The sequence below is a fragment of the Symphalangus syndactylus genome, chromosome 17, assembly GCF_028878055.3.
Source record: "Symphalangus syndactylus isolate Jambi chromosome 17, NHGRI_mSymSyn1-v2.1_pri, whole genome shotgun sequence".
NCBI lineage: Eukaryota > Metazoa > Chordata > Mammalia > Primates > Hylobatidae > Symphalangus > Symphalangus syndactylus.
The window spans coordinates 58,844,498-58,871,018 of NC_072439.2; the positions used below are offsets into that span (position 1 = coordinate 58,844,498).

The 26,521-nt window shown below is 40.2% G+C and overlaps 1 long non-coding RNA gene and 1 pseudogene across 1 annotated transcript in view; both read right to left on the minus strand.

Annotated features, from left to right (window-relative positions):
* LOC134732912 (uncharacterized) overlaps positions 1-23,871 on the minus strand; it is a 70,187-nt gene extending 46,316 nt beyond the window's left edge. The window contains exon 1 of the long non-coding RNA XR_010116468.1: positions 23,631-23,871. This is a non-coding gene — a long non-coding RNA (uncharacterized lncRNA). The remainder of the gene's footprint in view (positions 1-23,630) is intronic.
* Positions 15,789-17,571, minus strand: LOC134732907 (proliferation-associated protein 2G4-like; annotated as a pseudogene).
* Positions 23,872-26,521: the final 2,650 nt, after the last annotated feature.

A 26,521-nucleotide genomic window follows, 5' to 3' on the forward strand; every position in this document is an offset into this window, starting at 1 on the left:
GAAGCAGTATAAGTTGATTATAAATGGAGGGTTTCCAACAAGAAAGTGGCATTATTTGATAAGAAAAGGAAGTAGATAATAGAGGTCCTTGAATTGAAGCCGGAGGAATATAGTCAATTTCTGGGAGATGCTATAGATTTCAGTGGGCAGAACAAGAATGAAAATGGTGAATGAGAGTCTCTTCTGTTTACTGAGTGCAGAATGGGTTGGGGTCAGGAGCCCTGGGTGAACCCTGTTGTAGATGCCCAGGTATAAGGGAGGATTATAGTCCAGTCAGGAGTGGTGGAAATGAAGAGGAGGAAGTAAGTATCACGAACACTAAACAGAATGAATGGATGTAAGTCGAAACAAATGAAATAAAAAAACTGTTGAGAGAACCATGCACGTTTCAGTGCTGGGAGGCCATTTTAGGAAGTGGCCTTAGTAACTAAGATGAGAGAGAACTATCGAGATGTAAACTTTTAGGGAATCACAAGATATGTATTACAAGCAATTAGAAATATATAATTAGAGGCCTTGGGGGTGACAGGTCAAGGCAGCAGAGAGGTTTGGAACTACTCTTTGTATCAATAAAAATGGAAGCTAACAAGAGGTTTAACTCCCAGAAGGTAATGGAAAGGAAGAGAAAGAAGTAAAAAAAAAAAAAAAAAAAAAAAATCCTAAATAGATCCACAGCAAGGGTCAGAGTTCAGTGTCGCTAGGTGTTTATTCTGTTTTATTTTTTAAATTGGTCTTTTCAGTCAAGGAAAAAAGAACAAAGCCCCTTTGTGAACTCAGGGCTGGAAAAAAATAGCTTGCTGGAAACAGACAGCTATTATCAATGTAATAAACACTAATATGTTTTATTGTAAGAAAGTGTTATTTGAAACAAAATTTAAAGACACTTAAAATTTACACTCAGTTGAATAGATTCTCTGTAATCTTTACTTGCTATTGATGATTACTCAATGTCTGAATGTAAACTTGAGTCTTTTCCTGGATTCTCCAGCCTCCCTACACAGTCTAAGGCTGATAGTCCTGAACTTGAAGGCTCTGAGTTTACAAATCAAACTAAACAAAACTTCAGCCAGACTTAAAAAAACAAACAGCTCTTTACTTTAACCATAGAAAAGCATTAATTTTATCTTTCAACAAAAATAAAATTTGATAAGACCTTTAATAGTAGAGGAATAACTGTTTTAGCATAGCATAGAGCAGGAGATCATTTAAGGAATAAAATAGTTGATTGTTTTGTAGGAAGACCCTTGACTATTGTCAGTTCCTCTTAAAAATAAGAATCAAAGGCCAGGCGTGGTGGCTCATGCCTGTAATCTCAGGACTTGAAGTCCGGAGTTAGAGACCAGCCTGGGCAATGTGGAGAAACCCCATCTCTACAAAAAAAAAAAAAAAAAAAAAAAGCCAGGCATGGTGGTGTATTCCTGTAGCCCCAGTTACTCGGGAGTGTGAGGTGGAAGGATCCCTTGAGCCCAGGAGGTGGAGGCTGCAGTGAGCCAACATCATGCCAGTGCACTCCAGCCTGGATGACAGAGTGAGTCCCTGTCTCAAAACAATAATAGTAAGAATCAGCACTGTAAAATGAGTATAGAGAAAAAGAGCAAGGACCAATTTTGCCATTCAAAATGCCACATTGTGCCTTCCCTGAAAAAATTCTAAGAAAATTATACCATTCTGAAAAATTCTAAAGGAATTTCTTTGAACTGTTTTTAAAATGCTTCCACTTTTGTGTTTGTTGTTTGGGAAAATTACTAGTATTGTTTTTGTAACATTAAATATGTTCACCAGTGCTCATCATCAAGAATTAAAACAATACAAATCTGAACATGAAAAAAATCATCTCACTTTTCACCGCATATTATTAAGAGTATAAAAACTTATCCAGCTGGTCGCAGTGGCTCACACCTGTAATCCCAGCACTTTGGGAGGCCGAGGCGGGAGGATCACGAGGTCAGAAGATCGAGACTATCCTGGCCAACATGGTGAAACCCTGTCTCTTCTAAAAACACAAAAATCAGCTGGGCATGGTGGCGCGTGCTTGTAGTCCCAGCTACTCAGGAGGCTGAGGCAGGAGAATTGCTTGAACCTGGGAGGTGGAGGTTGTAGTGAGTTGAGATCGCGTCACTGCACTTCAGCCTGGCGATAGAATGAGACTCCGTCTCAAAAACAAACAAACAAACAAATTAAAAAAAAAAAAAAAACGTATCCAGATGCTTTCTCCACATATATGTAAATGAGAAGATAGGTAGACAGAAGGGTAAAAATGTAGTACGGAGATAGAGAAATACTTTAATGAAAGTTAGGTACTGTGTTGCTATTTTTGGTAAACTGTATTGCATTTCATTTGACCTGAATTTCAGTAGAAGAAAAGGCAAAAAATAAAGGAGGAAAAAGAAGGAATAAAATATCAGAAAACACAAAAAGCATTATAGTACTTTGGCCTGTGGTGCCATGCAATTATCTATGAGGTGTGCTAATACTTTGATTTAGTAGACATTTATTGGCTTTATGTATGTTATGTTATGTATGTATGTACATGTTTAATACTTCATTTTGATATATTACCATGATTAATCTTTCATGTTTAACCCATTCAGTTATAATGTATAAAATGGCTTTCCATCAAGAGAACATATTTTCCATTGATATATGCTAAAAACTAAGAGAATGTAGTATAGGCAATCCTCTCTTTGCATAGTTTCTGATATGCATGAATTTCAGTTACCACATTTTAATTAAATAATACTAGTCCTCCATTAACACAGTTCAAGTTTCAGTTACCATGGTATATTAACTGTAAGTAATCATATAAAGTACAAAGTTTGCTCCTAGCTCTTGACAAACCGCTAAGTAAATAACAGACATATATCATGATCCATGACCAATTACATCACTTCCTTCAGAATAGTGTCTGATTGGTCACTGCACATCTGTTATTCAGTTTACCCCCAGAGAGCAAAGTGTACAGCTGTGTTGTCTTCTTGTCTCCCAGTGATTAACCCCTGTAACATTTTCTAAAAATGGGTAATCAAAAAAGTGAACTGACTAACAAAGATGGAAGTACAGCAAAGAAATGAAAAGTGAAAGTGCTGGAAGTGAAATTTGAATCCAATGTAAATGGAGTTATAGAAGAAAATGCTGACTGTGGCAATGTTGACACTGCCGGGGTTTCAGAGCTTCTAGATATGCAGCCAGAGGAACTCATCAACATCAGTGAAGAAAGTGGTTGTGATGAAAAGGATGACAATGTCCCAGAGGAAGTGATTCCAGGAAGATATTTCACATTAAACAAACTCTAGGAGGCCAGGCGTGGTGGCTCATGCCTGTAATCCCAAAACTTTGGGAGGCTGAGGTGGGTGGATCACCTGAGGTCAGGAGTTCGAGACCAGCCTGGCCAACATGGTGAAACCCCATTTCTACTAAAAATACAAAAATTAGCCAGGCGTGGTGGCAGGTGCCTGTAATCCCAGCTACTCAGGAGGCTGAGGCAGGCAGAGGTTGCAGTGAGCCGAGATTGCAGCATTGCACTCCAGCCTGGGTAACAGAGCGAGACTCCATCTCAAAAAATAAAATAAAAAGAAAAAGAAACTCTAGGAGATATTTCATGACATAAAAAATGCAAAGGATAAATTGTTGGAAACTGATTTAAACCTAGAAAGGTATATATAATTTGCCAAGACATAGAAAAGATATGGTAAGTTATACAATGAGAAGAAGGCAAGTACTATTGAAACTACTCTTGATGAGTTTTTCACAGAAAAGTAAAATACTTTGATCCTCAATGTTTCTAATGTTTTACAGTATATTAAATGTTAATTTTTACTATTTTTTCATTTCTTTACACATTTGTAATGACTGTAAGAGAGTTTTTAATGTTTTCTCAAAAATTTGTCAGGGATATGGAATAATCATGTCCCACTGATTATTAAGATCACTTCCCATGGCTTCTGCTTGCAGTCTTTTCCATGATCCTGTGCAAAAGTGAGGTCTGCCTATACCTAATTATATCATGCAAAGTAGCACTTAAATATATTTTGTCTCCATTTCATGTATCTTGACTGCCTAACTAGATTTTTACACTACTTAATTGCAGAAATAAGGCACCCTCTAACTTCCACATTGCCTACCTCACCTAGCACATCATTGAATATTTGGTAAGTGCTTAATTAGTACTTACTGATTCACTAATTATTATTATATTGAATGTTAGGGTGTTGATAGTGTGAAGTCATAATAACAAATGTTATTTTTTTCATTAGAGTATAAACTTTACCCATTCTACTTTCCACTGTTAGGGCTACAAATATGACCTCTAGATTGTGCCCTGCTAGCTCCAGGGTGCACTGTTGCAAACAGTGGCCTGTGGATTTGCTTCATGTACAACCTTTATAATCCCACAGGCAGCCCTGATGCACATTCCCAGAACCTAGAACAAAGGCACAGAATATTTGTTGATGAATTTAATAATTACTGTGACTGCACCGCACATTACTTTATGCCAGATGTTTTATACACATTATCTCATTTTATCTTTACAATAATAATCCTATGACCCCAATTTTACAGATGAAAAAAGCTTAGCTCAGAGAGATTGTGATCCACCCAGGAAGGACATGTTAGAGCTGGAATATGAATCCAGGGCTGTCTTATTCTAATGTGTCTCAGTCACTACACTGATGAAAAACTGACATCAGTGCCATCAAATGATGTGGAAATGGATTATACAGAAAGATGATGCAATTAAAAATCTCTTCAAATTCATTTCTTTTTTTAAATCATAGGCCTATTTTGACAAGGTGAGTATTTCTCATCAAATTTATGTTTGCATAATTTTCCATTTAAAATTTCCCTTATGATATTCCTTTTTTAAAAAACTAATTCTCAAAAAGAATCACAAAAATGTATTTATTATAATATTAGCCATAAGTGGGAAAATATGAGACATAAATGGTAAAAAATTATATGATTATTTAAGACAGCCTCTATATTTATAGGTCACTTTAAAAAGTTCTTCTGTTGTATAAAAGTATGTGTGAGTAACGTTACATTTTCAAAAGTTCAAGTTTTAAAAAAAATTGGTTTTCTGCTTTGATGTATCGCTATACAAACACTTGATAGACACTTCTGGCTAATAAACTATTGACTGCAGGGGAGAAGTATCACTGTGGTACTATACAAACTATAAATATCTATTCATTTTAATTTCTTACCATAGTAACAGCACACCAGATCAACCACAGTAGACTTTTCATGGGAAATGCCAGGTAGCACATGAAACTTGAAGAGGCCATCATGGACTATAAGAGGCTGTGATGGAACTGGGTAAACCCACTATTACTAGAGGGCTGTTATCACTGTCAACTTAGCAATGCCACTGCTTCACACTTGTTTTCTTTTACTTTGTATGTAATAAAATATGCTTTTGACTATTCTTCTCCCCAACAAATAGATGCATATATACTATTTGGTGGAAGCTTCCATTTGAATCCACTGCTGAACAGATATTGTGCCTTACTATCTAATTTCTGCCCCCTAGCCCCTTCCCCTTTCCTCTCTGAGGAGTCTATGATAAAACTGCTTTTTAAAATCAGGATTTTATTCTTTGAATTTATTTCTTTGATATTTGTTCTACTTTTAGACTCTTGCTGTGTGCTATTCACAGTGCCTTTTTCTGGTAGTTCACTTTGCCTTCCTTCAAACCTTCACAGTTGTCTTCCTTTTCTTTAAACAAGAAGATCAATTCATTTAGAAGATCAATTGCATTTAGTAGATGCTCAGGTAATGTGGCACCTTGGCCTGTATTTGGGACCTAAAATGTTATATCAATAGTGGTCAGTTAGTGGGGCTCTTCTGCTGACATTCTCTCTCTCAGGTATCTCAGCCTCCTCAGGACTTAAATCATATCGCCTCTGTGCAGATTCAATCATTTAACAACTATTTATTGAAGACTTACTATATGATGGGCCTATAGATATGGTAGTGAAAAATAATCCTCTTACTTTCATTGAGCTTACATTTTCATGGGGAGGATATTAAACAAAAGAGTAAGTAAAAGATTAAGCAATATAAATTCTGATAGATAAGTGCAACTGTAGGGGAGGAAAAAATTTTCCTCTACTCTTTTAGTTTCTGTACCTGAAAACTGTGAATTCACTGAAGAAAAGCATACACATTTTATTTGACGTTAATAGTGTTACATGGTATGGGAGCTTCACGAGAAAGACATGAAAATCCCAAAGAAGCAGTTGGACTCAGGGATTATATACCATTTAAACAAAGGGCAATAAATTGTGGAGAAGAAACTAGACAAAGGAAAGGGGTTTTGGTTCATAGGCGTGGTAAACTGTGGGAACATGACTAGGAAATATATGGATGAAACTAATAAAATTTAAGGGTCATTCTTAAATTTTATTCCTTGTGCACTTTCATCTCAGTGTCAACGCCTCATCTCTGGTGACAAGAATGTTCTTTTCTTCCTGGTACCAGGAATATCAGGAAGACATTTTTTCTGGAAAAAAAAAAAAAAGGCAGAGAGCCTTTTGCATCTGCTGTCTCTCGATTACCTTTAGATCAAATGGTTAATATGTCAAAGCAGCTCTGATCCCATTCACTATGAAGGCAGTAAGTGGGTACTACGGTGGGGTGGGAATGCACTACTTTAAATAGGATGATTAGGGATTAGGTTTTTAAGAAATGACATTTGCTCTGAGAACCAGAAGGTGATATGTTGGTCAATCAGCCAAAATCCCAAGAAAGACATTTTCAGGAAGAGGAAGCAGTACTGCTATCCTGAGGTAGCAATGAGCTTGTCCTCTTTGAAGAACAGAAGAAGGTCAGGTGGCTAAAGAGGGGTAAGCAAGGGTGAGTGTGGAGGAGGTAAGGCCAAGGAATAGTCAGGGGCTGGATCCTGTGAGGCCATTGTGGGTCAGGGAAGGCATTTGGGTTTTATTCCAAATGTAATAAGAGGGGGCTCCTGAAGGGTTTAAAGAGGAGACAGATATAAGTCAATGTATATTTTCAAAAGTTCACTCAGAATATGTGTGTAAAATGGATTTTAGGAGGTAGGATAGTGTATTAGTCTGTTCTTACGCTGCTAATAAAGACATACCTGAGACTGGGTAATTTACAAAGAAAAAGAGGTTAAATGGACTCACAGTTCCACATAGCTGGGGAGGCCTCACAATCATGGCAGAAGGTGAAGGAGGAGCAAAGGCACGTCTTACATGGTGGCAGGAAAGAGAGCATGTGCAGGGGAACTCCCCTTTATAAAACTATTAGATCTCGTGAGACTTATTGACTATCAGGAGAATGGCATGGGAAAAACCTGCCCCCATTACTCAATTACCTCCCACCCATCCTTCTCATGACATGTTGGGATTATGGGGGCTACAATTCAAGATGAGATTTGGGTGAGGACACAGCCAAACCATTTCAGGTAGTAAACATGGGAAGAACAGTTGAGAGCTGAATGGTGGCTTAGACGAGGTGACAGCAGTAGAAATGGGAAAAAGCAGATAGATTCAGAATATATTTTGGAAGTAGAATCACCATGACTTGCTGATGAAGTAGATATAGGAGAAAGAGGTAAGTAAGGAATTTTAAAAAGACTGTTAGGATTTGATTTGACCACTATGGTGTGTTTACTGAGAAGGGAAGACCGGGGAAGAACAGGTTGGGAGTGAAGAATGAGGAATTCTGTTTGAACATGTTCAATGTGAGACGTCTATTAGATATCCCAGGGAGATGTGTACAGTAGAGCATGGATTTCAGGGGAGGTTGGCATCTTGCCCCTAGGTTTGAAGCAAAGTTTGAAAAGCAAAACAGTTTAAGAAAAAAATAAAATATCTATCTTTAAATCAGACATGCTGGGTTCAGTAGCTCATGCCTGTGATCCCAGCACTTTGGGAGGCCGAGGCAGGTGGGACCTCTTTGAGGTCAGGAGTTTGAGACCAGCCTGGCCAACATGGTGAAACGCTGTCTCTACTAACAATACAAAAATTAGCTGGGCATGGTGATGCAATCCTCCTGTAATCCCAGCTACTCAGGTGGCTAAGGCAGGAGTATCACATGAACCCAGAAAGTGAAGGTTGTAGTGAGCTGAGATTGAGCTACTGCACTCCAGCCTGGGTGACAGAGTGAGACTCTTTCTCAAAAAAAAAAAAATAGATTATATCTTCACTAATTAATGTTTGGGTCAACTACCTCATTTTGGAAAACAAAATGACTGATGACAGTAGGTTGACACTACAGGGTACTTTTGACATTTGCTGTCAACTCAATGTAGACAGTATTTCTCACAGTAGCATTTTCGAAGTGTGCTTCTGGGAATGTTCCAAACAATTTCCCAATGGATTCTAAAGTTAGACTTACTGGATTTAAATCCCAACTCCATCACTTACTAACTTTGTGACTGTGGCAAATTACTAGATTCTCCATGTCTCAGTTTCCATGTGTATAAAATGGAGATAATAGTGGCTTCGCAGGGTAGATTTCATCAGAGGCCTCTTAACAGTCTTATGTGGAAATTACATGGAGGGAGATACAAGAGCAATGAAGATTATGTTGTCTGTGGGTCCCAAAGCTGACTTAGGCCGGAGCTGGATTGGCCCAGGAGGAGTTGGTTAAGGTGCTCAATTAGGCAATATAAAAAGAACTGAGCCCTTTCTATGGCTTCCTCCATTTTGAGATGTACTGTGAAGATAGGCCTGCTGCCAACTGAGGAGGATGTGGAACAATACCAGTCTTGGCCTTGGGCTATTAAGACTTGCCTTAAGAAAGAACATATGTTTGTTGTTCAGACAGATACCCGTAATGCAGTGCTTCTCAAACTTAAGTGTGCATTAGAATCCCCTGGAGGGTTTGTTAAAGCTGAGATTGCTGGACCCTACTCACAGAATTTTACATCGAGTAGGTGTTGGATGCAGCTGGAACAAATTTTCAGGTGATATTGATGCTCCAAGGACCACGCTTTCAGAATCACTGCCCTAATACATCTTAGAGACCTAGGAAGTCGGTGTGACTGACCTCATAATCTGTACCTGTCACAGGCAGGAGTTATCCATATTGGCAACAATGTTAACAATGAATACAAAATTCTCAAACTATGGGGAAATCTCACCTCTAAATACAAAGTCTCTCAGCTCCAGAGAGAAAATTCCTGGCTTCCAACATCAACTAGATCAGAAACACAGTTGACATAAAGTATATAAAAAAGGTAAGAAACTTCCCTAAAAAGCACCTTTCCCTGTGTTGTACACCATCTGAGGGCTTGGCTTCCCTAGCTGGGACCCCTGCATTCTACACAGGTTGCATTAACTATAGAAATTGGGACCAGACAGTAGCCTGACCAGAATTACAAGCTCCATGCCTCATTCGAAATGGCACTTCCTCGTGGAGATTTGTGTGATCTATCTTAAGAATTTCATCTGGGGCTTTCAGTCATACCTTAGGTGGTCAAATTTGGCTCAGAAGAAAGAAAAGGCTGGGAGTTTCTCATAGTCCTAGTCCCAAAAGACTGTTTCATTTCTACTTTACAGGCAACTAAGAATAAGATAGCTTTTTTCTTTAATTCATTCTTTTTCTCCCTGTGTTGGTCTGTATGGACTTCTATTGACAAAAATACCATAGACTAGCTTGCATATGAACAGTACAAATTTATTCCTTACAGTTTTGGAGGCTGGAAATCCCAGATCAGGGTGCTAACATGGTTGACTTCTGGTGAGGTCACTGTAGGCTGTAGACTGCTGACTTCTCATTGTATCCTCACATGGCAAAGAGCAGAGAGTAGCATGCTCTCTCATGGCCCTTATAAGGGCACTAATCCCAATCACGAGTGCTCTTACATCATAAGCTCATGTAATCTTTACTTCCCAAAGGCCTCACCTCCTAATACCGTCACACTGGGGAGTAGGGTTTCAAGATATAAATTTGGGGAGGGGAACACTTAGTCCATAATACTATCCTCCTATTTCCTGAAGGAAAGTTACTGTGCAGGTTTGTTCCATTTGGATCCTTTGGTCCTTAATCTTCCTATCAGAGCCTGTATTATGTCCTTTGGAGGCTTTCTTGATGTCTAATTGGCAGCTAAATCTCCTCTCTCATGTTGTCACAATCTCCTTGACTTTTTTTCTCCTCTCAAACATCCCTATTGCTGTTTTCCCTTTGCTTTCTGGAATTAATGGGTGGATTAGTAGTCAGGTCAAGCTAAGTTATGCTGCAATAACAAGTGATCCTGATATTTTAGTGGTTTAAAACAAAAGTTTCTTTATTTATATTAATTCCTCATTCATGTAAATAGCAGGTCATCTTCAATCTCATTCCATTCTACTTATTTTTTCCCTGTCATCCAAGCCATTAATAGTTTCTTTGGAATCTACAAATGATCTGAAGCCATCTTTAGTTGAGAAATTGAGAAAGGGAACAAAGAGGTTAAACAGGGAGAAAAAAAAGATGCTCCTGTCTTTTTAAGAAGCTTAAACTAATGGACTTCCATACGTATCCACAAAACTATGCTTCAGAAGAAAATTTGATCTGTTCTGCTCAGCATAGGCTAATGACATTACCATTTGTTGGTGGTCATTTTAGTCATTGATCCTGTTTGCTATGATTGTGTATAGATCTCGGGGTACTTTATGAACACTCTTAACTCCATTGTGTCCAGAAAGTACAAAGGCTTAAGACTGTTTGAAGAGTTATGAAGACTGTTTGAAGAGGATGCATATGCCTATGATGGAAACAAAAGTGGAGAGAATAAACATTTTAAGTGAAGAGAAAATGATGACAGTTGCATGTGTGTAAGGGATGAATTATTTCACAAAAGAAATAGTTTTGAAGGACAAAGAGAATCAGGAAGCAATTGAAGAGCCGGGCTTTTGCAATCAGGAGTAATCAGCAAGAGATGAGGCAAAGTGATTAGCAAAATGGAAAGCCTGGCACTAGGAGTTAAGACAATCAGAATCAACACAGATGTCCTTTAGCCCGTGTTAATTCAAAAGGCCAAGTGTTTGTTTGAGAACTTAAAGGCTAAATATGTTTGTGGTAGACCAAGGGCAGGCCTGCCTGCAAAATAAGTGGAAAACTACACCCTGCTGCCCAGGTGTAGATAAGGAGAGACTGCCCCAGGCTAGGCACAGCAAGCATTTTCAAGATCTGGAATCTGAACATTAGCCTGAATGAAGCAGCTTGCTGGGTAACCTTTTTGCCTCATATGGCAGCATAAGTTGTTTCTGGTTGCTAATGTGGCTGGAGGTATGAAGGATAGTAAGCCCACACTTCTGAGCTCCCCTGACCTCCAAGACATCTCATTCTCTCCAGTTGCCAAGACCATCAAATTTATGATGTCTCTGGAAAACAAAGGAGGCAATGGACAGCTGCATCTGCCTTACCTCATGTCTATCCTTTGTACTGCTTACATGCAGCCTTGGAAGTAAATAAATCAAAATAAAGCATCTCTGAACTGAATTCAAAATGTTATTCTTGCCCATTCTCTCACCTAGACCAGACTCCAGTCTGACTGTATAAGGTGAAAGTGCTGCCAGGGAAGCTCTTGCTAAAAGCCATGAGTGGTCCATTAGTTCAAGATCTAGCCCCATCTAAATTGTCAAATATGTGGTAAGTGTGGATATTATATCTGCTGAGGTCAAGGGATTACTACCTCAATAGATTTTCAATTCTCTATTTTGGTAGGAAAACAATGCCCAATAGAGTGTGTGTGAATGTGTGTGTGTGTGTGTGTGTGTGTTGTGTATAATCAGTAGAGAGAAAACAAGTACATCTGACTTAAAAGGTTTAAGAACCATCTAATTCCTAATAGGTGGAAATCTGTTCATTTATTATAAGCTTAAACTTCTCTTAGTCACATTAGACAGTAACAATGTGTCCCAAATCCCACCTGCTTGGCTTCTTTTTCCCCTCTAAATGTCTCTCCCTAGGCACCTTTACAAACCTCCAGGGCTCCTTACAACACAGTGTGAACTGACTCACCTTATGCAATATTAGCAAATTATAGTCCAAACTGGAAACTTACGAGTATGAAAGGGAGCACTATTAGTAATCAGGCCACACACATAATGGGGACTGTCCTGGGAAAACTGGGATTATATTTGCCCTTATAGATACGATAATCCAAGTGTCTGACTGTCCAAGGCTCCTTCCAATAAGACCCTGTTCAGTCAACAGCCCCTGTTAGAGAGGCAGCTCTAGGCTCATGGTGACCCTGAGCCACCAGACTGGACTTCAGTTGAGGTGGTAATAACCAAAGTTGGTAATAAGCCTGGGCTAGTGACTTTGGGAGACCCTGAGGAGGATGGGCTTGACATGATGAGTCTGGTCAAGCAGATTCTCTCTTTGATGAATAAAAAATACTGACTAAAAGACATTGGGGGGCCAGTGATTCTATTTTTTCTGCCTCCACATGATTCACATGTGGAACATACTCTCCCATTTTCAGTAATACCTGTCATTATACTGCAACAATTCTCAACTGCTAGGGAGTGGGGAGGGAAAGAGGCAATACACAAATCTCCAGCTATGTCTGCCAAAACTACAAATGTATACACCCTTGACCAGGTAACTCCAAGTCTAGAAATTTATCCTCCAGATATAATTGCACACTCGTAAAATGATGTATGTCAAAATTATTCATTGCAGTAATGTTTTGCTAACAAAATGTTGGCCAAAAAAATCCCTAAATTTTGATCAACAGGGAACTGATTAAATTATGGTACATCTATAAAAATGTAAACAATAATTGTACTAAATGGAATGACCTTCAAGATATATTAACTGAAAAAAGGTATTAAGAATAAAACATTTGGAGAGGAGGTCCACTGATTCAGTATTATCATGGAAATCTGTTAGAACCAAAGGCATACCCATGTCTTTTGCATGCTCTCATAAGCTTTCTAGTAGCTTTGGTGTTTATTAAAAAAAATTCCTCTCCAAGAACTCCAAAATATATGGTTGACCTCTTTCTGTTATTTCTGTTGTTTAAACCTACTTATGCAGTGAACAGAATTATTGCTATGCACAACACAGAGAATCAGTCCTCCACACTAAGGAGAAAAATGTATTGATTTGAGGATTAAAATATGTGCAACAGCACATATTTTATTCATGTTTCCTTATGATTTAAAGCAATTGTCAAGAAGCCTGTATGCTTTTAGGGTGGTGGCCTGCTTTAAATGTTGGTATGTATTCTGTCATAATTCAAGTATGATTTGGAGGATTCAACAGTATTTTAACTGAACTGAGAACATGTCAAAATACAACTATAATTGGGAAAACTTCTGGGGAGAGTTTTTTACTTCTAAGCAGAAATGGTTCAAATATGACAGTGTACAATTGCTTGTTTACTTTTATGAAATGCTTCTCTCTGGCCTATGATGTTCTGTTACAACTTTGTCATAACCATTGTTGTCTACACACACGTGTGCACACTACTCCTCCTCCTCCTCTTCCACTTCCTCCTCCTCTCCCACTTCCTCCTCCTCCTCCTCCTCCTACTACTTCTTCAGACATTTCTAAGAAAATTTTTCTCCCCTAGGGGAAGATAAGACTTAAATGTTAAAAGGGGAATGAAAGATCATGGGATCTTTGCTAGAAATATAGAATATTTGTGGCTGAAATGGCTTTAGAAAACATTTGTCCAAAGATTTCATTTTATAGATAAGGAAACTGAGACTCAGAGAGGCCAAGTTACATACCCAAGGTCACACAGCTGGATGGTCAAAGGCAGGACTGGAATCCATTTCTCCTGACTCTCAGGTTGAAATATTGCAGATTCATCAGGGGGAGCAAGACTTAAAACAATTTATGAAAAAGGTGCCACTTTGAAAAGATGTTCTCTTGCTCCTGGATACCTTCTAATCCTTCCTCCATTACCTTATCAGTACTTTTGGTTGAGACCCATAGCCCAGACTTTTCTGTGCCCTTTACCTGCTGCCAACTTTTCTTTGTGTCTTCCCCCAACTCTACTCCAATTCTAAAGTGTACTGCTGCTTCTTCCTAGTAGGAAAATATTTTACAAACCTGCTCAGAACTCAAAGGAGGTCACTGGGAAATAGGCTGCTTAATGCAAAAGACTAATGGTAGAAATGTAGACAGCAATGGAAGGGGAGCTTTTATTAAGTAACACAGGTTGGAAGGGGGGAGAACTCCATTGGTAAAGTGATTCTCAGCCTTTAAATAATGGTTTAAATGACGGTTTAAATAACCATCAAGGCAACAATCAACTGCCTAACTCTTCAACCATCTGTGTATAAAGTGAAGCTTAAAATCTATAGTAAATATGAGAACTATTATTACAGGATTGCCCTTTAAACCTGTAAAACAGCTAACATTTTCAAAATTCTTTATAGTTTATAAGGCACTCACACATCTATTATCTTCTTTGGGCCTTAACCATGTTGGCTCAGTGAGGCAATCCATGTTGTTATTTAGCGGTAAAAACAGAGGTTCAAAATTATACAGATGTATTCAGAGTAGAGTCAAATCTAGGTTTGATTCTATAAATCTCATGTTCTTTTCACTTCACTACTTCATCCCCCAGGAAGCCTGACAGCTGACCTTTGCAGTTTTAGAAATTGTGGAAATTGCACCAAAGCAGTTTAGAAGGTTATATTAATATCATTTTAAGACATCATTTCTTGGGTGCTGTGACAGATGAGGTCAGAATGTGAGGCACACGCATACATACTGGATAGAATATGGCTGGTTTTAGGTGGTTCAAATATGATAGTACCCAGTTGATTAGTTTTATTTTTATGAAATGCTTCTCTCTTGCACAAACACACATTGAGATTTTATTGATGAGAGAACTGATACCTGTGGGAAAGTGGGCTTCCTAATTTTAAACCCCCAGTAGGAGACTTGTCTACCCAATCACAAGATCTGAAGAGGACTCCTTCTGCTCCTGTTCTCCTTAGGGCCTGGAAGAGCAAACCTGAACAAACATTCCCTTCAGACAGCTCAGTCCCCTATCACCCAAAAAAAAAGAGAAGAGAAGGGGCTGGATTACTCATGCTCTGTTACTCTTTCCTAACTCAGATAAGTCACTCTCCCCTTGGGTAAAGTAAATGAGGCAACAGAGAGGAGCCAGGATTATTATGGTAATAGAGTTCCCTACACAAAGGAGGAGACATCGGGAGTGGGAAGGCATGTTCCACCTTACTCTAAATTAGTGAAGGTTATATGACTTAATGTAGGTGAAACACTTAGGGTCTGGTATAGAGTCAGTACTTGATTAATAGAAATCTTTTAGTTTGAAATCTAGAGGCTCATTTCTGGTTCCAGCTCCTCCATTAGCTTTGTGGTGATTCAGGGCAAGAGACCACATCTGTCCTGTTCACTGCTGAATCCTCAGACTAATACTAGTGCCTTGCATAGTACTGGCAATAATAATAATAGTATTTTAAAAATAAATTAATTATCCTGTCTGAATTTGTTTCTTCATCTATAAAATGAGGAATTTGATCTTCATGACATCTAAATTTCTTCATGGCTGTAATGATATGATTTTATAATAGTTAGAGAAACTCAGAGAGTCTAATACACCTCTGTGATTTTTCTAGTTTTTTAAAAAAGACAAAAGGATTTACTGCCAACATTGACATTTAACTTTTGTATATTGAATTCCAATATTCAGAAAGGGCAATTCAAGTAGAAAAGCAACATATGCATACTTCTCCAATAATGTTAGAGTTAACTATTTTTTTTGCTATCCCCCAAATATGCTGGTCAATTTTAGTGATGGTGTTAGCATTTTCTTTCATTTCTTAAAACTTAAAAAAAAAACCTTTCATTTTGGGGAGATAAAAAGCTAGTCTCTATGAGTAACATGTCCATAGGTATGCTGCTCTATGGTCTTTTCACTTCAAAAGTTTAGGGTTTTTAGGGAAAATTTATATTCAATGTTGCCAAACATTCAGATAATTATTTTAGAAAATAATCCTTTTCTTGCCTATTGATCGAAAAAGCAAATCCATTTTCCAATTGTTACCATATCAGAGATTAGAAAAGGGATTCAAATGGTAATATATCAGAGCACAAAGCTAGTAATTTGCCTAGTCTAGTCCAGATCACTTTTTTTTTTTTGACTCGACTTTATTATTCAATTTCTTTTTTTCATTTAAAGTAGTCTTCTGTGGTTGGGAAGCCTCGCCTCCCAAGACCAGAGTCCGTTGGAGCTGGTTGTTGTTGGAAGGGAGTGGGTTGGGGAACTGAGGTGGGGATAGGGAGACCCCCGTTTTGCTGGCAGTCCTAGGTGGAGAAGAAGAACTGCGCTTCACAGAGTCTGGGATGTGGTGGGAAGGGGATGAGGCAGGAGCAGCAAGCTGGGGAGATGGGACCCACCTCAGTTCCCAGCTTCATTTTCTTCTAATGTTTCCCCATTGGCGATATTCTCTGCAGTCTTAGAGGCCTTTCTTTTTCTTTTTCTGGGTTTTTCGACTTGTAGAACTCTGGAGGAGGGCCTTTAGCTCTGCATCCTAGACCTCCATCTCAGACTTGTAGAGGTCAGGCTTGAAGGGACCACCAGTTATCCGCATGGGGCCACTGGGCATGAGCAGAACTGTAAATTTAAACTGGGCAACAAATTCACCCTCCTTCTCATAGAGAACATTAAATGGTTGCAGCAGTTCATGTTTGGCGCACTCCACCACACCCATCCAAGCCTTCTTCTCATCTTCAAATGCTCTTAAACGGCATGGCATCAAAATGCCTTTCCACCTCACTGAAGAAGGCACGTGAAGTTTTCATTTTCAGTCCATACTGTTTAGAGGGGTCTCGTTTGTAAATAGTGGTTCTCTGTCCTGCATCCTTGGCCTTGCCCTCTCCTAAGCTGACGAGAACATCCACAGCATATACTTCATGTACGTCAAATTCAACTTTTTCATGGTGCTTCTTCTGCTGGTCTGTGGGATTCTGGATAATGTTTTTTCTCCATCGATGACATGCTGCTTCAACTGGTGTGACAGCATACCTTCTATTGGCGTGCAGTTAAATGAGTGGGCAACTTTGTTCCAGGCTTGTGTCACTTGTGTGTTCTGATTTCCAGGTTTGACCAGGTGTAGGGCAGCTTCAGCACAAAGGTGAGCTGCCTTAATAACATCTACTTTCCTCCCTGTTACTTGGGTCCCCTGAACTACATCAACCACAAAAGTATGAGCTACATTAGCGATGAAGCCATCCACATGGACCCCAAGGTCAATTTTTACCAAGTCACCTTTCTTGAGAATATAATCCTGGTCGCTCTTCAAAGGGGAGAAGTGACATACACAGTTATTTACTGAAAAGCTGGTGGGAAAAGCAATACCTTTCTTCATTTCCTTTTCTTTCTTGAAGATTTTCCCTGTTTCTTCCATAATCATGGCATCGCCTTTCTCACACAGGCTCAGTACTGACACACCTGAGCTAGATGCTTCCACTAAGGACCGAAGTACCCCTGTTGGCGATGTCGCCCCCCCATCTTATACTTGGTCACGACCAGGTCCTCAGCGATAGTTTGCTCCCGCTGCTCATCCTTGCCTGACGTCTTCCTATTACCACCACTGCAGCCTTGTTTCCCCTGAGCCACCGCCACCTCTGTCTCCCTTCCCAGTCACAGGCTGTGGTCAGAGTCCCCTTGATCCTCGATCCTCGAGGAGAGGGCGAGGGAAAGCGCGAGCAAGCAAGGGAGCGAGCGGGCAGACAGGCGAGAGCGAGAAGCTGGCCAGATCACTTTTTAAGATGCCTTTGTGTCTTATTATCTTTACAATTGGGATCTATAAACATGGGCCCTATTATTCACCATGCAGCTAGAAAGTTAACATGCTTCAGAACAGGGCATGCACAAAAGAGTAGAATTTAGAATTTTTTTCATTAGGAAATATAAAATTTTATTTATATTTGAACATATTTACCAACAAAGGCAAATATAAATCTAAAACGAACAGCCTCAAAAGGCGCAATGAAAAATACTGCATTAGCAATACTGAACTCAGCAACTCTGAAAGCAAAGGTTCTTCAAGACTCAGATCTCCTTTATGCCCTGCTGTTTCAGTTTGAAGTCTAAAAGACTATCTACTTTGTGTCTGACTTATTTTCCTGTCAGACAGGAACTGGAATTTGAACTTTGCTCTCCAAAAGCCAAAGGCCAACTAATTTAGAAGGAGACTCTCACAATCAATGATGGTTTCTTCTAGTTTCATTAGTTCTGTCTAAAGTGATTAAAGGATTTGATGCCCAGATAACCATGATCCTTATTGCTATTTTTACAAACCACATTAATTTCTATACTTAGTTCTGATCACTTGTGGCATTCCTGAGACAAGTCTGGATTCATGTAGCATTCCAACCCTGAGTGCCTTTTCAAGTTTCCAACAGAATCCTGTGCTGGTAAGTGATGATACCTTTACTTTAGTAGCCCCAAGGTGTGGAAGTTGTTTCCTGTGACCTAGACTCAGCCCAACCCCTCCACTTGTTGAAACATCTGCAAATACTTTGTTCATTTCAGAGACATCTGACCACAGCTACGCTCCCATCTGGATTGCTTCCTTTTTCCTTATTGCTCATGCAAAGTATCAATAATCTGCAAAGGCATTCAGTAAGAGAAACAGGGAGGGCCTAGGGATTAGAATGGGAGGTTAGTTCTTATGGGTTTTCTCTCATGCTCATTCATTAATTGATTCATTCAACCATCATCACTTATTGGGTAGTACGAGCAATGCAAATATCAATAAGCAGCAGTATCTGTCCTTAAACAGGGAACAATATATTGCATGCTACATTTATTGTTTCAGGTGGGGAATTATATTAATTAGTTTAGAGTAATAAACTATATTTACCAAGTATCTTCTATGAGTAAAGTTCCACAAATGCTTTAATTCTCTTATTTTTGGTAGATATAGTATTTATGGAATATTTTACTTAACATCTTTAATCTGTCTCCCCACCTTGAAACCACATAAAAGTAAAAGCAACACTCAAAAGTCTTTTGTAAATAATCATTAATTTAAAAATCTCACAGGAATCTTTACTTAAGTGAAATGACAAACTGCATAGTGCAGAGTAATAAGATTCCTTCATATGTTTCATTTTCTTTAAGCCTTTATGTTAAGCTACAAAATGAACTGTTTAACTATTGCTAGGAATAAACTATATTTTAAAAGGTGTCAATCCAGTTGGATCTTTTTATGCCCTTATAAGACATTAATTGCAAGTTTGTTTTATCATTTATATTATGCACACATTTGTACATTTTTAAAAGTTACATTTAAAAAGTTACATTTATGATAATCACATCATACAAAGATCTAATCAACCTGGAGTTGTTGAGCAATAATTGTACCTTCAAAGTGCCAGGAGATTTAAGGTGTATGCAGGGTGTGGCCCATCCACCCAGAATTTCAAAACCACATGGTTCTTCAGGTCCTGTTGGGGCTCATCTATTTGCACGTCTCCCCTGCAGGAGTTTGGACTAATCAGGTCACTACACCCTGACACGGCAGTCTCCAGTCTCTACCACTCATTGTTTGCAACATGACGTAATGTCAACAGACCACAGAGAAGTTAGCAACAGGGAAAGGAAAACACTTTAATCTCAAGGCCATCCCCAGGGTTCAGTAGGACATATATCCTATATCAAATCATCTGATATCAAATCCTACAAATGAGCTTGGCCAAAAGGTTAAGCCACGCTGTCTGACTGTATCATGTTCTCCAGTTGCAATGCAAGACTGAGGCAATCTGTTGTGAGCTGACAATTCTTCCTGTTTGCTAAAATTGAAAAGGCAGGTTGTTGTCTATCATTGCTTTGCTTTCTTTTTGCCACAAAACATTTCACACAGCATCATCATGCCTTAGCTAGTCTTCATTTATCTAGGTATTAGACATCTTGGAAGCTGATAGGGCTTGGTTCACTTCTTCAGCCTTGGCTTCTCCTTATCCCCCATGTTCCCTGTCTTGCAACTCATAGCAGAGCAATGCTATTAAATACAACAGGAAAATACATACCAAAGGGCAGATAGGGGTTAGATGCCTGAGAACTCTGAAGAACAAAGAGAGCTACTGTGGCCCCATGGTGCTTTTATTCAAGATGCCCCTTTCTCGGGAGGATGCAAAACACCTGTGTTGGCAGATGAAGCTAGGTCTGGAGTTTAATGCCTACCTACTTCCTCCACCAGGCACCACCATGCAGTCAGCAAACTGCATGAGTGCCTATGACTCTGGTAAAAATTATACACTAGACTTAATATGATGGCAGAGAGAATTAAGAAACATGAGGCCAACTTTAGTGGGGAGAATGATGGAAAGCAAAGTATTGTATGCTTTTGTCTTATGATTTTCTAAACAGGAGACCTTGATGAAGGACTGGTATCTGCCTTCTGATTCCAGTTAAAACTGCCTACCACTGTTCTGCCTTCAAGTCCCTTTCCAGAAAGCCCCTCTGTCATTACTTTTCCAATCCCTCTTAAGGACCCTCTACCAAGAGCTTAGAACAGGAAAGGGTTTACGCAAAGATGTGCACAATGCATTACTATTCCTAAAGTAATGTGCATTAAATAGAGACCAAAAACATTTGAACATTAAGTAATCAGTTTTGTCTGTTCTCTGTTCTATCTCCAACGCCTAGACCAATGTCTGATACAAAGTGGGGCTCTTAATATATTAATTATATCTCTAGACTTTCATTCACTTGGGAATAGAAAATTATACCAAGAAGGTCCCTTATCTTCAAGATTCCACGCATCAAGTTTAGAAAAGTCACCAAAAGTTCGTTTTCTTCTACGCACTTCATACACCAGAGGTCTCCGCACTCACAAAATACCATCACCACAAATACTACTGTAATAGTATTTAAGTATCTAATCGTATATTAATACTATTATTATAGTATTATACATATTACTAATCACTATTATATCATTAATTAAATATGCATATTATTAGTTAAGTATAGTAGTACTGATTAAACTTCCATTGCACATCATGAAATATTGGTCCAACGACAAAGATTCTATAAGCCAAATATTTTATATAAAGGTGTGCAGCCTCCTATACTGTATTTCAATACTTGATGGACTACATACAAATGACAAAAATTGGTGGCACTACTGTATTTAAAATCTATACTTTTGTAATTTTACATGTGGGTTGTCCTAACAGTGGTGTATTATTTTATAATAGTTGAACATATCATCCTCCTCCAAGGATCTCGAAGCACCTGTAGTGAGTAAGGAATAGCTCCCTTCATACCTCTGCCAAGGTAGGTATGTTGTAAGCATTATTTCTACCATACCAAGATCACACATGACTCAGTGGCAGGGCTGGCACTACCCACTCATGACACTTCAGTTCACAGGTCTAACCATTAGAGTACTGCCTACACATTAATTCATTCCTTTCTTCATTCATAATATTAATTTTATGCAGTTTGCTAGGCACTAAGGATCAACTCCTTATTTCCTACTGAACTCACATTATATGAACATTACAATCTGTAAAATAAATAATGTAAAATAAAATAATTCTGGTCTGGGCATGGTGGCTCATGCCTGTAATCTCAGCACTTTGGGAGTCCCAGGTGGGAGGATCGCTTGAGCCCAGGAGTTTGAGACCAGCCCTTATCTCTACAAAAAATAAAAAATTAGCGCGGCGTGGTGACGCACCTCTGGTCCCAGCTACTGGAAAGGCTGAGGTGGGAGGATCGCTTGAGGCTGGGAGATAGAGGCTGCCATGAGTCCTGACCACACCACAGCACTCCAGCCTGAGCAACCAAACAGACCTTGTCTCAAGAGAAAAAAAAAATCTGATAAAAATTTTAAATTCACAAGAGTTTTTTCTGTACCTGGTGATTAATCCTAATTGTTTTATAGTAACATACCTATCAGTGAGCCAAATGTATACTAAGGAAATGACTGAAATACAGAATTTTAAAGATATACGCTCTTATGGCTGGGCGCAGTGGCTCACGCCTGTAATCCCAGCACTTTGGGAGGCCGAAGCGGGCGAATCACGAGGTCAGGAGATCGAGACCATCCTGGCCATCGAGAAACCCCGTCTCTACTAAAAATACAAAAAAAAAAAAAAAAAATTAGCCGGGTGTGGCGGCGTGCGCCTGTAGTTCCAGCTGCTGGGGAGACTGAGGCAGGAGAATGGCGTGAACCCTGGAGGCGGAGCTTGCGGTGAGCCGAGATCGCACCACTGCACTCCAGCCTGGGTGACAGAGCAAGACTCCGTCTCAAAAAAAAAAAAAAAAAATGCTGTTACGTTATAGATGTTATTCATGTGTCTGTCTCTAACATGAGGCTTTTTGATGCTTGCCCGCACAGCTAATAATTGCGTTTTCTGTGTCTAATTAGAAGTTTCCGCTGGGTATTATTGTTGAGTTGGTACAAGATGTTCGAGACCATGAAAAGATGAATGTAATAGCTTCCTCATGGACTGATTTTTTTTTTCAGTTCATCTGTCCTTTTAAGTAATCTGTTTGTACCCTGACTCTTACTGAATTCACAATTATTCCTCTTGCCAAACCATGCTTCCAGACTTGACTGTATAAATTAAATTTCATGCACGCATATGTAAGCCTTGTGTACTGCCTGTTAAACTAAGTAATATAAACAAATTGAAGGCACATTTGAATGACCTTTGAATTCCGTGTTAGTTTTTAAACAGTTATCTACTGGGCAAAGTGTAAGAGACAACCATTTACAGAGGTGATTTTCAGTGTGCTTCTTGAAAGCCCATTTGCTCATAGAATCCAGCCTCCTAACCATGCAAGTTGCATTTTGTATGGTTTTCTTCTCTGGCTCCCCACCCTCTTAGAATAGATCTGAAGCCCCCACCAGCGACCGCCTGGAAGGGGCTTATCCACCCCCACCTCCCTCTGCGAAGCGCGGGGCGGCTGCGGCCACCCGGCCAGAGCCGGCGCTGCGCTGCGTGACTGGCTGCATTTCTCAGCCCCGACGCTGTGGTTATTCAAACTGATCTCATCGCAGGTCGTCACGACACGCGCTTCCCCTCGCCTGCACGCGGCGTGGCGTGAGAGGGGCCCTGGCAGCCGGCGCGCCCACCCCTGATCCTTCGAGGCCCACGATGAAGCCCATCCTACTTGCAATAATGGCCCCATTCTCATTCTTCAAAAGACGGCTCCCAGACTTCAACAAAGAATCTAACCTACACAGCGCCGGCCCTCGCTCCTTTCAGCCTCAGCGAGCGCTGCCCCTCATTGCCCCCCAGCGCACTTCTGGACACTGCGCCGGGTCGCTGGGGTCAGCCGCCCGGCCACGAAAGTCGCCCCCAGCGTGCCCCAGGCGTCAGTGCACGCCGGGCTCCCGGCTCCAGGCAGGCGGCGTGAGGCAGCTCCGCGAAGGCCACTCGCTGGCGACCCCTTCCCGGGTCTCCTAGCCCTGGGCCGGCTGCCCCCGCCCCCGCCCCTGCCTGCGAAATCCAGGCAGTGCGCGAGGCCGCCTTGCTGCTCTCTCCGCCCGGACAGGGCCGCCCGACAGAGCGGGCAGGGAGCAGGCGCCAAGGAGGCCGAGAGGGGCCGAGGGGCGAGGTCGACTCCCCGCCCGCTGTCCCCTTCTCCCACGTTTCGCAGCCTGAGGTGTTTGCTGTATATCGGGAACGGACACTTTTCGGCGTTAAAATGAGGGCGTCACCTGCTCGAACTAAAGTCGGTAGAGGGCGTCGGGGGCCGGGCGGAATCTGGGATTCCTCGCCGGATTACGCAGCGGGGTCGGCACGCGAGGCAGGCTCCGGGCGCACCAGGAAGCCCGAGCGTGCACGAAAGCGGCGGAAGCAGGCGGCGGGGGCGGGACCGGCGGGCTGCAGGCACGCAGGCGGCGCGGCGGCCTGGGGTTGCGTGACCTGCCAGGCTGCGGTCGCACGCACTTCGTGCTTCAGGCGGCCGTCGCCGGGCGGGAGGTGCAGGTGCTGGAGGGCGGCGCCCGGCTTCCACTTTCAAAATACCGCCGGGGAGGGCAGTCACGCTATATTTCTGGGACAGGGAGTGAGTTCACCGGGGGAGGACATAGCGTCCCCTTGTTATCAGAAAGTGGGTAACATTCGTTAATAAAACGCGCTCAGACAGGATGTATTAAACGAATTGGGAACCGGAGCTGCTCTTTCCATAAGCAATCAAGCTGGGGAAACTTTCCAAGGAAAGCTTTAAATTGCGATGCATGGCGCAGAAGTGTGGTTCGTGTGACATGCTTACAGAGAAAGGAACCAGAGCAAGGACGGTGTCTTTGGGACGAAATTTCTGTCCGCTCTGCACAAGGACTAATTACAGAGTCGTGATTTGGGGCATGCTCTCATTCCTCCCGGAAGCTTTCTTTGCAGTGTTTTATTTTAAAATCAGAGGTGCCTGATCTCCCTGGCATACTAACTTGAGAGACCTCATTTATATGGTGACTCAAAAGCCCCAAGGACATAAAAAAGGTGCAGCGTTTTAAGACGCCAGAATCTAAGTTCTCAAGATCTTGTGAGCAAAAAGTGTTTTGCCCGCACAGATATCCATTTACATAATTAAAATGTTTGTAGATTTGCAGATAAATCAAGTTTAGAGGGCAAAACAAAAAATGTTAACACCACGATAGTTTAACACAAAAGAACCCCAGTCAACTGAAAGCTTGGGAAATTCCACATTAGTTTATTTTCTATGTACTTAAACTTTGATTTGGTGAATCTATGCTTTCTTATTTCCCTGTTATGACTCTTAGGCCTATGGTGCCTAGTTACACACACATTTATTTTTGTGTTACATGTAACATTATAGGAAAGGGGGATTCTCTAGGGTTAGAATAGACACAATAAACTCCTAGGAAGCTTTCTCAAAAATACATATTCTCATCTCAGCTTACCATATGTGGGAAAAGAGAGCAAGATTCACTGCTTAATTTTAAAATGTTCTGCCAGCTGACTCTGATTCTCACGTGGGATTTTTTTTTTTTCCTGGTCTGCCCAGCACACTTAATTTCTTCTGGGACAGAACTGTCTACCCTTCCTTCCTGGATTGTGCTTCTGCCTTTACTCTTCTAGAATGTAGTTAGAAAGGGAGGTGTCATTGTGTGTGGACTTGCCTACTTGGTCCCCACAGTTGGTCGAGAGGCATATACCTGACTCAAGGTGAGCCAATGACAAACAGCACTTGACTCCTCCTGGCCTCAGTAATTTGGTTAAAGAGATTGCATATCATTCAAGGTGTGCCAAAGAAAGTCATTTCCTGGCAATTTTCTAACATGAGGGTGGGCATAGATGCCTTCTCCCCAGTTCCTTTTGGTGACAAAATTGGACCGTCAGCCACCACTGCTCTGCCATGTGCAGAGACTGCCAACAATAAAAGAAAATGGAACCAACTTTCATTAAGTGGTAGATTTTAAGGGCTGAGCCTTTTTATGGCTTTCGCAAATTCCACATTGCATATCTGAGGTTCTCAAAGCAATACTGGCTCCTGCTTTCCTGAAACTTGATTGTTTACCTCTTCTGATTCTATGAGAAGAGATATATATTTATAGAAATAATAAAATGTACATTTAGAATGCTGTTTAGAATACTATGGGTTTTCTTTTTTTGTAGTTATAACACTATTTTTAACTTGCTTTTTGTCACAGAACAATCTATTGGGACATTCTACCACATCAGCAAAGAACCACATCATCATTTCTAACAGCTGCATACACTTGTTTGAGTAAATCAATCTATTTCACATTTTAGTATTTCCTATTTTAAAACATTATAAGACTGTGGTGAACACTGAATATATGTGCTAATAAGAAAGAATTTTCCTAAAGCTTCCAGCAAACGTCTCTTGGAACTTCTAGTCATAATTGGATCATAGACGCATTCCTGATTTAATCACTGGTAAAGGGGAGGGTGCTAACAGAATTGATCTAATCTGAACTCACTTCTGGACTTGGGCTGATTCATGCATGCTTGAGGGTAGGACAGGGGGAGGGCAGTACAGAGGTCTGAATTTCTGAACAAAAGGAAGAAGGAGGATCACATCTCAACTGTCATAGTTTTGAACATTTTAAGGGGTTTAAAACAATAAATGTTCTAATTTTTCACCCCAACAGCAGTGTTTAAGATTGCTAATTGCTCTACATCATTGCAAACCAGGGCTACTATACTTATTTTAATATTTTTCATGTGGTTGATAGATCTCATAAAATGCTTGATATTTGATATCAGTAGTTCCTAAGAAAATATCTTTAAGATGATTTGGAACTCATTTAATGGCATTAAAAACACTATCAATGGAGGCAGAACAAAATGACAGAAAAATTTTTATACTTTGTTTCCTGCAAATTCAGTAGCTATTTAAAATAATAGGTATAGAAACATTAACTTCATCTTTACAAAGGGAGAATGAAATCACTTTTACCAATCACTTATCAAAACAAATGTGAATTGGAATCTTAGATTCTTCATTAGAATCCTATGAAAATCTCAGAAATGAAGCAATAATTTCACTAAACAAGCAAATAATAAACTACAAAAGTTGTTTTTAAGTGCATAAGGCAGTTATCAATTTTCAGTCTCTGAACTT